The sequence below is a fragment of the Schistocerca nitens genome, chromosome 2 (assembly GCF_023898315.1).
Source record: "Schistocerca nitens isolate TAMUIC-IGC-003100 chromosome 2, iqSchNite1.1, whole genome shotgun sequence".
NCBI classification, from domain to species: Eukaryota; Metazoa; Arthropoda; class Insecta; order Orthoptera; family Acrididae; genus Schistocerca; species Schistocerca nitens.
Window position 1 is genome coordinate 480,528,288 of NC_064615.1, and position 16,371 is coordinate 480,544,658.

Consider the following 16,371-nt stretch of genomic DNA (forward strand, 5'->3'; position numbering starts at 1 on the left):
TCTTAGCAGAACCAACTGATGTGTATATGTTACTAATAATATCAAATATTGTGAATACATGTTGTAAAATGATTTTTCTGTTTTGATGGTGCATGGCTGCAATATCCTAAGAATTATCATTCACGTCTGTGTGTACTGAACATTTACATGTTTCATGAAAAGTTATTTTTTACCCTTTAAATGAAAATATGTTTAGGAGTTCTTTGCATATTCTACACATCCAAGATGATCATTTCACTTGAGATCTGTGGAAGGTATATTAACTTCTTTTTCTGTGTGTACACACACACACACACACACACACACACACACACACACACACACACACACACACAAACTACAATGACAACGACAATAATAATAGTGAACAAATATATACAGGGTGTTTCACAGTTCATGTTACACTTTTCTAGAGGGTGTAGAAGGGACTTAGTTGACCAGGTTTTACATAGGGACCCATGTCTGGAAATGTCATCTAACACTGCTGCAGAGCATCGATGCAAAAGGCACTGATGCCTGTAAGTATTTATATACATGATGATTCCATGATGATGTTAGAAGCTTTCAAGGATAATAGAGATGGGTAAATGTATCAATTTCAGGTAAGGGTCCCTGGTTCAGAAATGAACGAGTTGATAGCTATAAGCGTAAATTATTCTGATACTTCTGACAGTGGAATACATGTACTGGTACTGCTGTTGCTAAGAATGTAGGGTACACAACTTTCAGAGATTGTAGTATGTACTCAGACAAGAAAAATTATCTAGTGAACATGGGCTGTAAAATGCATACCTGAGGAGCTATGAGCACTTGTTCATCTTTGCTAGTGTGAAACACATCTCCTTCATCGAAAAAATTCTCGTAGCTAGACATTTTTTGTTTGTTTTGGTCCATACTGTCACCTCTGAAAGTTGCCTACCCTATGTTCGTGTGTCCCACTGTCGGAAGTATCAAAACAGTTTTTGCTTATAACTTTCGACTTGTTCAATTCCGGTACAGAGGCCATTACCTCAAATTGATACATTTATCCTTCTCCGTCATCATTGAAAGTTTGTTACACCATCATGTACTCACCTTGTATATACATATAGTTACAGGTGCCAGCACATATAACTTTGATGCTCTGTAGCGTTGTTCAATGACATTTCCTGGGATGGGTTCCTCAGTGAAACTTGATCTACTAAGTCCCTTCTACAACCTCTACAAGGGTGTAACCTGAATAGTGAAACACATTGTATATATCTACATGCAGTCCATTTACAAGCCTTTTTCTATTAAAATGACTATTCAGGAATTAATCTGTGATATAGATCGAGCTGTTAATAAGAAAAAGGTTTGATCTACAGTTGAATCTGACAGACAATTTATTTCCTTGGGTGCATTGTAAAAGAATTTTATAACTGTTTATTTCACCCCTCACGGTGCCAAAACTTACATTCATTAAGAAGTAATTCATATCATTTTTTATTTATTGGTTCTTCCGTTACATCTTAGAGGACAGTTCCATATTTAAAGTTGAATAACAAGTACACTGTTTTTTTTTCTACAGCTTTTGGTTTATTTCAAGCTAGTTTTCGGTTTATTAGGCCATTTTCAGCAAACAACTGACTAGTGTCTGCAAAGGACACTGGTTCTTAGGTAACCAAGCATTATAGGCGAAGATACAGTCACTTGCATATAGTATTGTGCATCAGATTTGTTTCTTAACTTTGAATTACACTTTACACAATGGACTATGTTTAGCACAATAAATAATTTAACTACGCAATATTACAGGTTAAAAGCTTATAATGCTATTTTATTTTATTTCTTTGTGAGGTCTTGACATTGGCTGAGAAACTGTTAAACTGAACATTCTTCATTTATTTTTTGCAACAAACCTGATTTTTAACATAGTAAGCAATGGACAGTATTATACACAATAATTGAAATACATGATCTTACAGTATTACAGGTTATATGGTTATGATGACATGGTTCAAAACTATCTAACTGAGCTTTAGTAATTTATGTTGAGCAATAAACATGTTTTACATTGTAAATAACATTTTTACACAGTGGGCAATGTTAAGCACAGTACACAGTTAAAATATATATCATTACAGTATTATACAGAAGAATGCTGAAGATTAGATGGGTAGATCACATAACTAATGAGGAGGTATTGAACAGAATTGGGGAGAAGAGGAGTTTGTGGCACAACTTGACAAGAAGAAGGGACCGGTTGGTAGGACATGTTCTGAGGCATCAAAGGATCACAAGTTTAGCATTGGAGGGCAGTGTGGAGGGTAAAAATCGTAGAGGGAGACCAAGAGATGAATACACTAAGCAGATTCAGAAGGATGTAGGTTGCAGTAAGTACTGGGAGATGGTGAAGCTTGCACAGGATAGAGTAGCATGGAGAGCTGCATCAAACCAGCCTCAGGACTGAAGACCACAACAACAACAACAACAACAACACTGTATTACAATTTATATTGTTGAAATTTGTTGGATAAGCAATGTCAGGAATAGGAAATTCTATTATGTTTTAATTTTCTGTAGCAGTATGTGTCATTGTGGCAGTTTGTGAGTACGTGGCTGGTTGATTGCATCATGTGAGGCTCAAAAGTGGGGATGTGCTCATCTGTAATTGACCATTTAGAACCAGCTGGGGATTTTGAGCTAAATGTCTGTTTACCTCAAGTACTTGTAATAGGCTCAGTTTTCTTCTTTTGTTGGCTATATGTAGTGCTTCTCTGTGGACTTGGCATTTGTGTTATTCCTTCAGCACATGTTCGACAAAGGTGGAGTCTGACTTATGTAATCCCCAGCTTCATTCATGTTCAATCAGCCTAGTTCTTATGGCTTGCCTATTTGATCAATATACAGTTAGTTGCAGTCATTCAAGTGATTTTGTAAACACCTTGGTTACTTAAAAGATCTATTTCGTCTATGCTGTTGAATAGTATCTGGGTTATAGTCCTCCTACATCAAATGGGGCCTGTTACATAAAATGGAGTTTTGTAAGTGCAGGATTTGAACATTTCGGCTAATTTGTCAGATAGCCTTCCTATATATGGTGTAGCACCCCACTTAGTTTTAGATGTGACTGTTGCTGTAGATGGGACATACACATAGGGCAACATTTTTCTTCTCTGTTTTTTGTGCAAAATGTTGTAATAGCTGAAAACTAGTTTGAAATAAACAAAAATAATTAGAACGAAAACAGTGTACATGTTTTCCAAACTTAAATATGGAACTGTTCTACCAAGAAGTAACAAAATAATCCATAAATAATATTAATAGTGCCAATACAGCACTTCCATCTGTCCTATACAGCAGGTTACTCAAGCAAAAATCGAAGGCACCACAGCACATTTGGTTCAGTAAACAATGCCAAAAATTAAATATTACACTGAAATACGTGTGCATCAAGTCAAGAAGTACGTCAGCTGCAGCGAAAGAAGCAATGAAGGTCACAGTTCCTGTATAGATAAAGAAAGAAATCAAAAACTGATACAGTGTCAAGGACAATCTTAAAGTGATGTATATACGAATTACACACATTCTAAACCCATGTGAATTTGAAGTTTTTGATAATGAATTACTTGAAATAGTGCATAACATGATCCAGGAGATGTACTTACACTAAAAACACGGAGTAAACAACCTATGCAATCGTAATGCAGCCATAATCACAAAACGTAAACAAAACTTTTTTTCAGTTCAAGTAGTAAATTTAACTGAAACAGTTCTTTCCATGAAGGAAATGGAAATGCTAATAAAAGGCTTCCAATATGCCCTTCCCCTTACACCTTCCAGAAAACAGTTAGATGTATTAAAAGTTGATGTACACTGAAGCACCAAAGAAACTTGTATAGGCTTGCATATTGAAATACAGAGATATGTAAATAGGTAGAATACGGTGCTGTGGTTGGCAATGCCTATATCAGACAACAAGTGTCTGGTGCAGTTGTTAGACTGATCACTGTTACTACAATGGCAGGTTATCATGATTTAAGTGAGTTTGAACGTGGTGTCATAGTCATTGCATGAGTGATGGGACACAGCATCTCTGAGGTAGCAATGAAGTGGGGATTTTCCTGTATGACCATTCCACAAGTGTACCGTGAATATCAGGAATCCAATAAAACATCAAATCTCCTACATCGCTGCGGCCGGAAAAAGATCTTGCAAGAATGGGATCAACGACAACTGAAGAGAATCGTTCAGCATGACAGAAGAGCAACCCTTCTGAAAATTGCTGCAGATGTCAATGCTGGGCCAGCAACAAGTGTTAACATGTGAACCATTCAACGAAACATCATCGATGTGGACTTTCGGAGCGAAAGGCCCACTCATTTACCCTTGATGACTGCCCGACATGAAGCTCTATGCCTCACGTGGGCCTGTCAAAACTGACATTGGACTGTTGATGACGGGAAACATTTTACCTGGTCGGACAAGTCTTATTTAAAATTGTATCGAGTATATGGACATTTACAAGTATGGAGACAACCTCATGAATTCATGGACTCTGCATGTCAGCAGGGGACTGTTCAAGCTGGTGGAAGCTCTGTAATGGTGTGGGGTGTGTGCAGTTGGAATGATATGGGACCCCTGATAAGTCTAGATAGGACTCTGGCTCAGGAACACACTTCTGAGTTTTAACACTTTCGCTGGCCACCAAACTCCCCAGACATGAACATTATTGAGCATATCTGGTATGCCTTGCAATGTGCTGTTCAGAAGAGATCTCCACCCCCTCATACTCTTATGCATTTATGGACAGCCCTGCAGGATTCATGGTGTCTATTCCCTCCAGCACTACTTCAGACATTAGTCGAGTTCATGCCATGTCATGTTATGTCACTTCGGTGTGCTGGCGGAGGACCTGCACGATATTAGGCAGGTGTACCAGTTTCTTTGGCTGTTAAGTGTAGAATACAGTCTAAATAACATCACAACTAAAAAGTTAGTAAGGTGTGATGAACAAAAGTGGCTTGAGTTAGACACTCCTACATTACAATCTATGGACCAGAATATACTGAAAAACCTAAAGAAGAAAATTACTCAAAATAACAACATTCTCACAAAAGGAGATGAAATAGGTCTCTTATTTCTCGTGGAAAAAAGTAATTACATTGAGAAAGTGAAACAACTTCTCACACCCATGTCCTCAACAAAGATCACACGAAAACGTTCAATGAGGAAATTAAAAACCTAACCAAGACCTTCAAAATCATAATACGTGAATATGGAGCTAAGAATTTGATCATCAACCCAGTAGCTCCTAAAGTATGTGGACTTCCTAAACTGCACAAGGAAGGCCAACCTTTATGACCTCTTGTGCCAACCTGCACTGCACCAGACTACAGAATTACCGAAGACTTAAATTTCTATATCAAAACATAAACAAAATTTAAATTTAAGTTTGGAATTATAAATTCAGTGGATCTTGTTAACAAAATTAAAGAGCTCCCTATTCCACATAGTGCAAAACTAATAGCTTTTGATGTTAGCAGCTTATTTACAAACATACGTCAAAGAATACCTTGATATCTTGACACATCTACTACACAGAGCAGTTGTCTATGCTGTATATGTAGAAGACATAAAGCTGCCAAATTTTCAATTTGAAGGTACTCTATACAAACAGCTAGATGGCTTGGCAATGGGGACCCTCCCCTCAGTTCTCTTTTTACCAGAAATATTCATGGACCATTTCGAAAAACAGTTCCTACATAATGAGCCTCTCAGTGATAATATCTAATATTGATACAGATATGTAGATGATGTGCTGTGTCTGTGGACCAGAACCAAAAGACTATTCAACACATTCCTAGAACATTTAAACTCACAACACAAAAACATACAATTCACCATGGAGATTGGTGAAAAATCCGTTAACTTCTTAGACCTCAACATAGATATCGCTACAGGCACACACAGTTTCAAAATTTACAGAAATCCCAACACTACAGACATGGCAATACCCTCTTGTTCACAGCACATAATATCACACAAAGATGCTGCCTTCCATTCCAAGATACATAGTCTTACATCAATACCAATGTCAAAACAGAATTTTCAGACAGAACTAGACACCATTAAATGTATTGCATCAAATAATGGCTATACTGCTGAATTAATGGACAACATTTTACACAAAAAAAACAAAGAAGAAAAATGTTGCTCTATGTGTATGCTCCCTTTGCAGCAACAATGATATCTAAAACTAACTAGTGTACTATACATATTTAGGACAGCTGTCTGACAAGTTAGCCAAAACTCTCAAACCCTACATTTACAAAACTTCATTGTATGTAAGAGGCACTACAGTCCCTAGCAAGAACAAAACAGATTTGTCAAGTAACTGCAGTGTTTACAAAATTGCTTTCAGTGACTCCAACTAACTGTATATTGATCAGATAGGCAAGCCATAAGAACTAGGCTGATTGAACATGAACCAAGCTGGGTATTACATAAGTCAGACTCCACCTTTGCCGAACATGTGCTGAAGGAATAACACAAATAACTAAGCACGCAGAGAAGTACTACATACAGCCAACAAAGGAAAAAAACTGAGCCTATTACAAGTATTTGAGATAAACAGGCATTTAGCTCAAAATCCCCAACTGGTTCTAAATGGTCAATTGCAGATGAGCACATCCCCACTTTTGAGCTTCACATGATCAATCAACCAGCCACATACCCACAAACTGCCACAATGACACATACTGCTACAGAAAATTAAAACATAATAGAGTTTCCTATTCCTTATCTTGCTTATCTCACGAAATTCAACAATATAACTTGTAATACTTTAATAATGTATATTTTAACCGTGTACTGTGTTTAACATTACCCTCTGTGTAAAAATATTATTTACAATGTAAAACATGTTTATTGATCAACATAAATTACTAGTGCTCAGTAAGATAGTTTTGAACCAATGTCGTGACCTCACAAACTATGGCATCATTACCATATAACCTGTAATACTGTAAGATCATGTATTTTAATTATTGTGTAGGATACTGTCCATTGCCTAAAGTTTAATTTACATTGTTGAAAAACACGTTTGCTGGACAACATAAATGAAGAGTGTTCAGTTTAACAGGTTCTCAGCCAATATCAAAACCTCACAAAAAAAGGCATTATAAGTATTTAACCTGTAATACTGTGTAGTTTAACTATTTATTGTGCTCAACATTGTCCATTGTGTAAACCAGTGTTAAGCAACAAGTTTGATGCACAACCCTCTGTGCAAGTGATTGTATTTGTGCCTATAATGTTTGGTTACCTAAGAATCAGTGCCCCTTGCAGACACTAGTCAGATTTTTTCCTGAAGGTGCCTAATAAGCTGGAAACTAGTTTGAAATAAATGAATCAGTAGAACAAAAACAGTGTACTTGTTACCCAACCTTCATATAATTTTTCCATCTAGTGCTCTACTTATGAATATCTCTGTGGCTCTCAAACTCAAATGGTTTATTAATTACATGTTTCATAAGTGAATAAGTTTACTCTGAGGCTATGGTTAATATTCCCAGCTGTTTATAGAGATGCCTATTGCAAGATGTACACGTGTGCACACACACATAATTCTAATTACTTTCTTTTGTGTAAAGTGAGGAGTTAACCCAGGGTATCATCATATAGGATATCAGTGAATGAGAACTTGCAAAGTATGTTAATTTACTACTTTCTGTATGCCCAAAGTTGGCAGTTACTCTTGTGGCAGAAGTAGCTGAACTGAAATGTATTACTTGAACTACTTAGAGTAACTTTCTGCACTTCTGTTTCTTAAATAAGTACTAAATCAGACATGTGCTGAACTATGCAGTCCGTAGAAACAACAAAGGAAAATTCAGGAAGGAATGTAACAGTGTTACGAAAAGTGTAGTTGCTACTCACCATATATAGCGGAGATGCTGAATCGCAGATAGGCAGTGTGGCCTCAGCAGCCAGAGACTGCCATCATGTGTGTGTGTGAGTTGTGTGTGCCTGAGTGTGTGTGTGTGTGTGTGTGTGTGTGTGTGTGTGTGTGTGTGTGTGTGTGTGCTCTATTTCTGAAGAAGGCCTTGTTGGCTGAAACCTTTTTTGTCATTGTGCCCATCTGCGACTCAGTGTTTTCGCTATATGATGAATAGCAACTATCCTTCTCATAATATTGTTATGTTCTATAAAAACTTAACTTTGCTAAATAAAATTTTATGACTGACAAAATCAAATGCCTCCAATAACTCACAGGAGATCCTAGCTTATACTTTATCATTGAAATATTTTTTGATGTTCTCAGTAAATTTATAAATAGTTAACACTGTAGAATGACCCTTTTTGAAATCTAAACTATGATTGGTTTAGTATCCTATTATTAAAAAGTGGGCAACAACCATGTAGTGCAGTGCCCTCTCAAAAATTTGAGAAAATGGTGTGAGAAGAGACAGTGGGCATTAGTTATTGATGTCTATGGAGTTACCGTTCGTATTGATAGGCGTAACAAAGGCATTTTTCAATCTGTCTGGGAAAACACCTTAAATTAATGATACCTTACATGTTATAGGGCCACAACTTTTTAGTGTGCTATTGGACGTATATCCACCTCATATGAACTTTAACTTATTAGAGTCATGATGATCTTCTGAACTATTTGCAGCAATTTTCTCACCTCTTTTTAGTAAGTAATTATTAAAAATATATGCGACATATGAACTAGCTTTCATGACAAGGGATGGCAGCCTTTTCAGTAGGTGTAGGGGCAACAGTTTGGATGATTGACTGATCTGACCTTATAACATCAACCAAAACAGCCTTGACGTGCTGGCACTGCGAACACCTGAGAGCAAGGGGAAACTACAGTCATAACATAATTTTTTCTGAAGGCATGCAGCTCTACTGTATTGTTAAATGATGATCACATCCTCTTGGGTAAAATATTCCAATGATAAAGCGGCCCCCCCATTCGAATCTCTGGGTGGGGACTACACAGGAGGACGTCTTTGTCAGAAGAAACAAAACTGGTGTTCTATGGATCAGAGATTCCAGAATGTCAGATCCCTTAATTGGGCAGGTAGGTTAGAAAATTTGAAAAGGGATATGGATAAGTTAAAGATAGATATAATGGGAGTTACTGAAGTTTGGTGGCAGGACTTCTAGTTGTGTGAATACAGGGCTATAAATGTAAAATCAGGGATAATCCAGGAGTAGGTTTAATAATGAATAAAAAAAATAGGAATATGGATAACCTACTATCAACACCATAGTGAACGCATTATGCAGCCAAGATAAACATGTAGCCCACACCCACCACAGTAGTACAAGTTTATCTGGCATAGTGAACGCATTATGCAGCCAAGATAAACATATAGCCCACACCCACCACAGTATTACAAGTTTATCTGTGAACCCGCAGATGATGAAGAAATTGAAAGAATGTGTGATGAGATAAAAAAAATTATTCAAATAGTTAAGGGAGATGAAAATTTAATAGTCATGGGGGACTGGAATTCAACAGTATGAAAAGGAGTAGAAGGAAAAATAGTATGTGAATATGGACTGGGGGAAAGGAATGAAAGAGGAAGCCGGCTGGTAGAATTTTGCACAGGGCATAATTTAATCATAGCTAACAGTTGGTTTCAGAATTATGAAAGAAGGTTGTATTCATGGAAGAGGTGTGGAGACACCGGAAGGTCTCCAATAGATTATATAATGGCAAGACAGAGATTTTGGAACTGGATTTTAAATTGTAAGGCATTTCCGAGGGCAGATGTAGACTCTGACCACAATTTATTGGTTATGAACTGTAGATTAAAACTCAAGAAACTACAAAAATGTAGGAATTTAAAGAGATGGGTGCTGGATAAACTGAAAGAAGCAAAGCTTGTTGAGAGTTTCAGAGGAGCATTAGGGAACAATTGACAAGAAAAGGGGAAGGAATGCAGTAGAAGAAGAATGTGTAGCATTCAAAGATGAAATGGTGAAGGCAGCAGAGGATCAATTAGGTAAAAAGACGAGGGCTAGTTGAAATCCTTGGGTAACACAGTAGTTATTGAATTTAATTGATGAAAGGAGAAAATATAAAATGTATTAAATGCAGCAAGCAAAAGGGAATACGAATGTCTAAAAAATGAAATTGACAGGAAGTGCAAATTGGCCAAGCAAGAATGGTCAGAGCATAAAGGTAAGGATTTAGAAGCATATATCACTAGGGGAAAGATGGATGCCAGGTACAGGAAAGCCTTTGGAGAAAAGAGAAACATCTGTATGAACATCAAGTGCTCAGATGGAAAACCAGTCCTAAGCAAAGAAGGGAAAGTAGGAAGGTAGAAGGAGTATGTAGAGGGTCTAAACAAGGGTGATGTACTTGAGGGCAATATTATGGAAATGGAAGAGGACATAAAAGATGAGATGGGAGATACGATACCATGTGAGGAAATGACAGAGCACAGAAAGACCTAAGTCGAAACTAGGCCCTGAGAGTAGACAACATTCCGTTAGAACTACTGATAGCCTTAGGAGACCGAGTCATGACAGAACTCTTCTATCTGCTGAGCAAGATGTTTGAAACAGGCAAAATACCCTCACTTCAAAAATAATATAATAATTTAATTACAAAGAAAGCAGGTGCTGACAGGTGTGAAAATTACCAAACTATAAGTTTAATAAGTCACAGTTGCAAAATACTAACACAAACTCTTTGCAGAAGAATGGAAAAACTGGTTGAAGCTGACCTCAGGGAAGATCAGTTTGGATTCTGGAAAAAAGTAGGAGTAAGCAAGGCAATACTGACCCTACGACATCTCATAGAAGATAAGTTAAGGAAAGGCAAACCTACGTTTATAGCATTTATAGACTTAGGCAAAGCTTTTGACAGTATTGACTGGAATACTCTCTTTCAAATTCTAAAGGTGGTATGGGTAAAATATAGGGAGCAAAAGGCTATTTGCAATTTGTACAAAATACAGATGGCAGTTATAAGAGTCGAGGGGCACGAAAGGGAAGCAGGGGTTGAGAAGGGAGTGAGACAGGGTTGCAGACTATCGTTGATGTTATTCGATCTGTATATTGAGCAAGGAGCAAAGGTAAGAAAAGAGATATCTGAAGTAGAAGTTAAAGCCTAGGGAGAAGAAAAAAAAACTTTGCAGTTTTCTGATGAAATTGCAATTTTGTCAGTGACAGCAACAGACCTGGAAGAGCAGTTTAATGGAAATGGCAGTGTCTTGAAAGACAGAGGGAATTACATTAGGAAATGAGACACTTAAAGTACTATATGAGTTTTGCTACTTGGGCAGCAAAATAATAGATGATGTTCAAAGTAGAGGATATAAAATGTAGATTGGCAATGGCAAGAAAAGCATTTCTTATGAAGAGAAATTTGTTAACATTGAGTATAGATTTAAGTGTCAGGAAGTCTTTTCTGAAAGTATTTGTATGGAGTATAGCCATGTATGGAAGTGAATGTGTGTGATAAACAGTTTAGACAAGAAGAGAATAAAAGCTTTTTAAATGTTGTGCTACAGAAGAATACTGATGACTAAATGCACAGAACACATAACTAATGAAGAGGAACAAAATAGAACTGGGGAGAAAAGAAATTTGTGGCACAACCTAACTAGAAGAAGGGATTGGTTGGTAGGACATATTCTGAGGCATCAAGGGAACACTAATTTAGTACTAGAGGGAAGTAGGGGGTTACAAATCACAGAGGAAGACCAACAGATGAATGCAGTAAGCAGATTCAGAAGGGTGTAGGTTGCAGTAGTTACTTGGAGATGAAGATGCTTGCACAGGATAGAGTAGCATGGAGAACTGCGTCGAACCAGTCTTCAGACTGAAGACTGCAGCAACAACAATGAACTAGCTTTTACAGTGCCCCCTGTCTCTTTCAAACAGTGTATTACATGTACTTGCTTCTACCCCTTCCACTTAATACAAAATAAACTGTCGAACAAAATTAAAGGATCTCTCTCTTTTGTAGACCCTGTCATTTTCTCCCTTTGTGATGGCTGCTACCTTCCTCTGCTATTGCACAAAACAAGATGCCCTGCAATGTCACCCTTGAACTTGGCACTGCTTCAAACAGCAAGATGTTACACCTGCAAAAATAAGACCAGAGCTCAGAAGTTCATGTGAGGTGTGAGACGGATTAATGAAGTCACATTGGCACCACATCTGATCACAATTCTGCCTATTGTTTCTGTGGATGGACCATACCATGGGAAAGTTGTCACACCTCCCATTACCCATGTCTCATCTCATCTCTTGGTGCCTTTGTGCCCGAGCTCAGAACGCCAATGCTCAGTGTTGTACTCATCTAGTTTTGTCATGTAGGGCTGAGGAATACATTTCAGACACACCGCTGCTCAGAATCTACACTAGAATGCCTCAGGAGGTATCATAAGGGGTATGAATGAAACACTCTCTTCCCTTGGGACATTCATTTTCACACATTTTGCAGTCAAAAACGAACATTTTCAGTGTGATGTGCAGCAGGATGATGTTCTTGATAACCTTTGACAGTGATGACATGGGGCTGCAACCTTATTGAACATTTCACCTCTTGTGGAGTATAGCATGACTGCTACTTTTGCTGTGGTATACAGGATGGAACCACTAGGGACCATTCAGATTCATTTGATGATGTGTTAACATGATCCAAAGCAGAAAATGGCATTTTATGCATTTACATCCCTCCTTTTTTTAACCCACATGTGACATGTGAGCAGTGGGGTGCAACATTGACACACTTGTCAGCAAAATAGCAAAGGATATCTCTAAGACCACTCCATTTCGGCAACACACTTGGTACCTCCTGTGTGCTATTATTGGGTGCCTTAAAAAGTCTCTGTACAATTACACCCATTCACCAAGTCGTAGGCATCAGCTGATAGGCAACTCTTTCAACACCCCTCAGATTTCACATGAGGCCAGCAAGTGCTAGTGCAACAGCATAGCATCAATGAACTGTTTTATTCTGATGCATGGTCAAACCATTTTTAAGAAAAAGAAAGATACACATTCTGATTTCAATGATTTTGTTTAATGATCTAAATGAATTTTCAGTAACACGTAGTACCACCTCTAGTATTAATGACAGCCTGGTGTCGGCAACTGTTGTTCCAAATGTTTCTAACACAGAGGCCAATTTCTAATGTGTTCCTGGCTGGAGATACATGTGCCTTAGCCTTTGATCCATGAAAACCCAAACACGTTCAGTTGGGCTAAGTTCAGGCTGTTGGCAGCCATTCCATCACCAAGAGGCTTGCTATTTTGACATAATCTTGGATAACCTGGGTGATGTGAGGGTAAGCATTGTCCTGCATCATTGTGAAGTGTGGTCCTAATGCTGCAGCCTTCAGAATGACATACAGCTCCAGTGTCTCATCCTGGTAGCACTGAGTGTTGAATGCTGAAGGTGACATGACAACAAAGGGCATTTTCCTATTTAGCTAGGTGTGTCCCAGATCTTGACAGATCTGCCCATGAATGCGTTCTGTGGGGAAATGACATCTAGATGATTCCTTGCCTCAACACTGTGATGCCAATCACAGATCCTGTCATCATGGCCCTCCATGGAGGAGTGTGACTCATCTCTGAAGAGCACCCGGATCCAATGCTCCATGCCTCACTGCACATGCTGTCTTGTGAATTGCAACGTGGTGACATGATATACACGTGTCGAGGTGGGCACCTTCATTGACTTGCACAAATGAATGCACAGTTCCCACAACCATTACCAAATTGACGAATAGCAGCAGCATGATGATTGGCTAGAGTGTGTGCTGTCGCTAATCGGTCCCAAACTACCTATCACCCAATAGTGCAATCATCACATGGTATAGTGCAATGGTGGTGGCTCTGACCTGGAAGTAGTGTAGTTGCATCTGTCTCTTGATGTCATTGCAACACCCTAACTACCACACTCTGTGACACATCTAGCATGTTTGCAATGCATCACTGTCACCTGCCATCTGCAGACAGAGCAACAGCTGGGCTAATGCCAGTAGAAGATGGCTGTCTTTGTATCATTATTCTGTAAAAAAAAAAATTCCAATTCCTCTGTGCTGATATGAGGCACAGCTTACAACAAATGTTATTCACAGAATCCTTAAAATACACTGAAAATAATGAGACAACATGACAAAGAAACGCAGATCACCATTTAAGAGCTATATGCATAAAGAGGCTTGTGCACCAAAACAAAAGAGCTGAGTGGTCCTACACTGCTGCAGTAATGCCTGCCGGCTGCATGCAAAATCTGAGAGATGTCAAAAGATTTGGCTATCTGCCAGTGCCTAGGAATTGGTGGATGGGTGAATTTGCGCAGGGACATTTTTAAAGCACTCAACAAAGGTGTGTTAGTGGCACTGCAAGTGTTGACGAACTGGTGTGGGGGGGAGGTGTTAGAGGACCCATTGCCATTTCAATCACATGCATGTCACTGTCGCACCCCACTGGGCACACACCGCATAAGGGCATGAAAAATGAGGACTCATGTTCAGATTTCGTTGAATAGTATTGAATTGTCCCTAGTGGTTCTACTGTGCATACTAGAGCAGAAACCCAACATTCTTACGGTGTGCGATCATGTTCAATGGGGTTGTAGCCCCTCGGTGCCCTCAGGGGAGGGCGGGGTGTTAGCAGTGTTAAAGATTGTCAAGAATATTGCTGTGTTGCACATCACACTGCAAAATTGTCATTTTTTACTGTGAAATGTGTCAAAATGGCACTCCAAGGGAAGGAGTGGTTTCATTCATGCCCTTTATGACACCTTCTGGGGCTTTTTCATTTCTATTCAGAGCAGTGATGTTTCTGAAATGTTTTTCTCAGCCAACCATTAGACAATTGCAAGACTGGGCGTCAAACGTTCTGACCTTTGTCGCGCTTCCATCAAGAAAAGGTGTGAGAAGTATGTAAAAGGAGTTGTGACAACCTCCCAAAGTGTGACACATCCACGATTGTGTTGTGAACAATTTTGGGGAAATTTGGTGCCAATGTGACATCATTTACCCACAAATAGTTCTCGAGTATTCAGTCTCGTGGCATCATCTAAATGGCATGATATTTCGGCGAGCTGACTTCTTGCCATGTTCAGACATTCCTGATGACTGCGTTATGTTTGCTGGGCACCATCTTTATATCCTCCCCCCCCCCCTCCCCCCAAAATCCCCCAATCCCCTCTCCTGCTCCCTCCAGCCAGTGGACCTGGTGTGCTGGTGGGGGAAGCACAACTTTGGACATTGATCCAGGGCCTTCAGTAATACCACAGCTGGTGCTGGACATGGCTCTCTGCTAGTGTGGCAACAATTCTTCTTAGCCCTCTTCTGTTGTAGTGACAGAAGACCTCCACGTAGACTGTCGCTGTGCTCTGAACATGCTCAAGGCTGGGTCCCAGGTCTCGCTTAATTGAAACCCGCTGTTCTTATTTATTAGTCCATCATGATCTCTCCAGCTTCTTTGAGAATACAATCTCAGAAGGTGTTGGATTATTGCATCAATTTGGTGTTGCCATAATTCATCGTATGTCCATGGGAGATGCAGTGTTCTGCCACAGCAGACTTAGTCAGCTGAACAGTGTCTGTTTGGCATTTATGCTCTGTACATCTCTCCTGTACTGTCTGTATAGTCTGGCCTACTTACATTTTGCCACACTGTCAAGGGATGTGGTAGACTTCCAGTTTCCAGAGTCCCAGGTCATCTTTGACTGACCCTAATAAGGTTTCCATCTTGGCCTGTGGGCAGAACACACACAGGACATTTTGTTCCCAGAATATTTTTACAATTTTTACTGATGCATTCCCATTATAAAAACCTTATTAGGATTAGTCAAAGATGACCTAGGATTCCAGAAACTGGGAGTCTACTGCATCCCTTGCCAGTGTGGCAAAATGTATGTAGGCCAGACTATCTGAACAGTACAGGAGAGATCCACTGAGCATAAATGCCAAACAGACAATGTTCATCTGACAAAGTCCACTTTGGCAAAGTAATGCATCTTCCACAGACATACCATGAATTATGACAGCACCAAGTTGTTGCAAAAATCCAACACTTTCTGGGATTGCGTTCTCAAAGAAGCTGTAGAGATCTGACTGCATGATGGACTAATAAATAGGGACAGTAAGTTTCAATTAAACAAGGCCTGGGACCAGCCTTTTGGCACGCCAGCAGAGTGCCACATCTGGCATCAGCCGTGGCACTAGTGAATGCCCTGGATGGATGCTTGACACCATGCTTCTGCCACCACCGCACCAGGTCTGCACCCAGAGGCACTAATTGGAGGCAACCTGAGGTTACAAAGGAAGGTTGTAGGTACTTTTGAGCCTAATTTCGATTTTCTGTGTCATGATTGGAGAAAATGGAGTGGTTTCAAAAAAGTGAAGC

The 16,371-nt window shown here is 39.2% G+C and overlaps 1 protein-coding gene across 4 annotated transcripts in view; it reads left to right on the forward strand.

The window, feature by feature from the left end:
• Nucleotides 1-16,371, forward strand: part of LOC126236408 (protein N-terminal asparagine amidohydrolase-like) — a 134,338-nt gene that overhangs the window by 62,086 nt on the left and 55,881 nt on the right. The gene's annotated exons all lie outside the window — the stretch shown is intronic.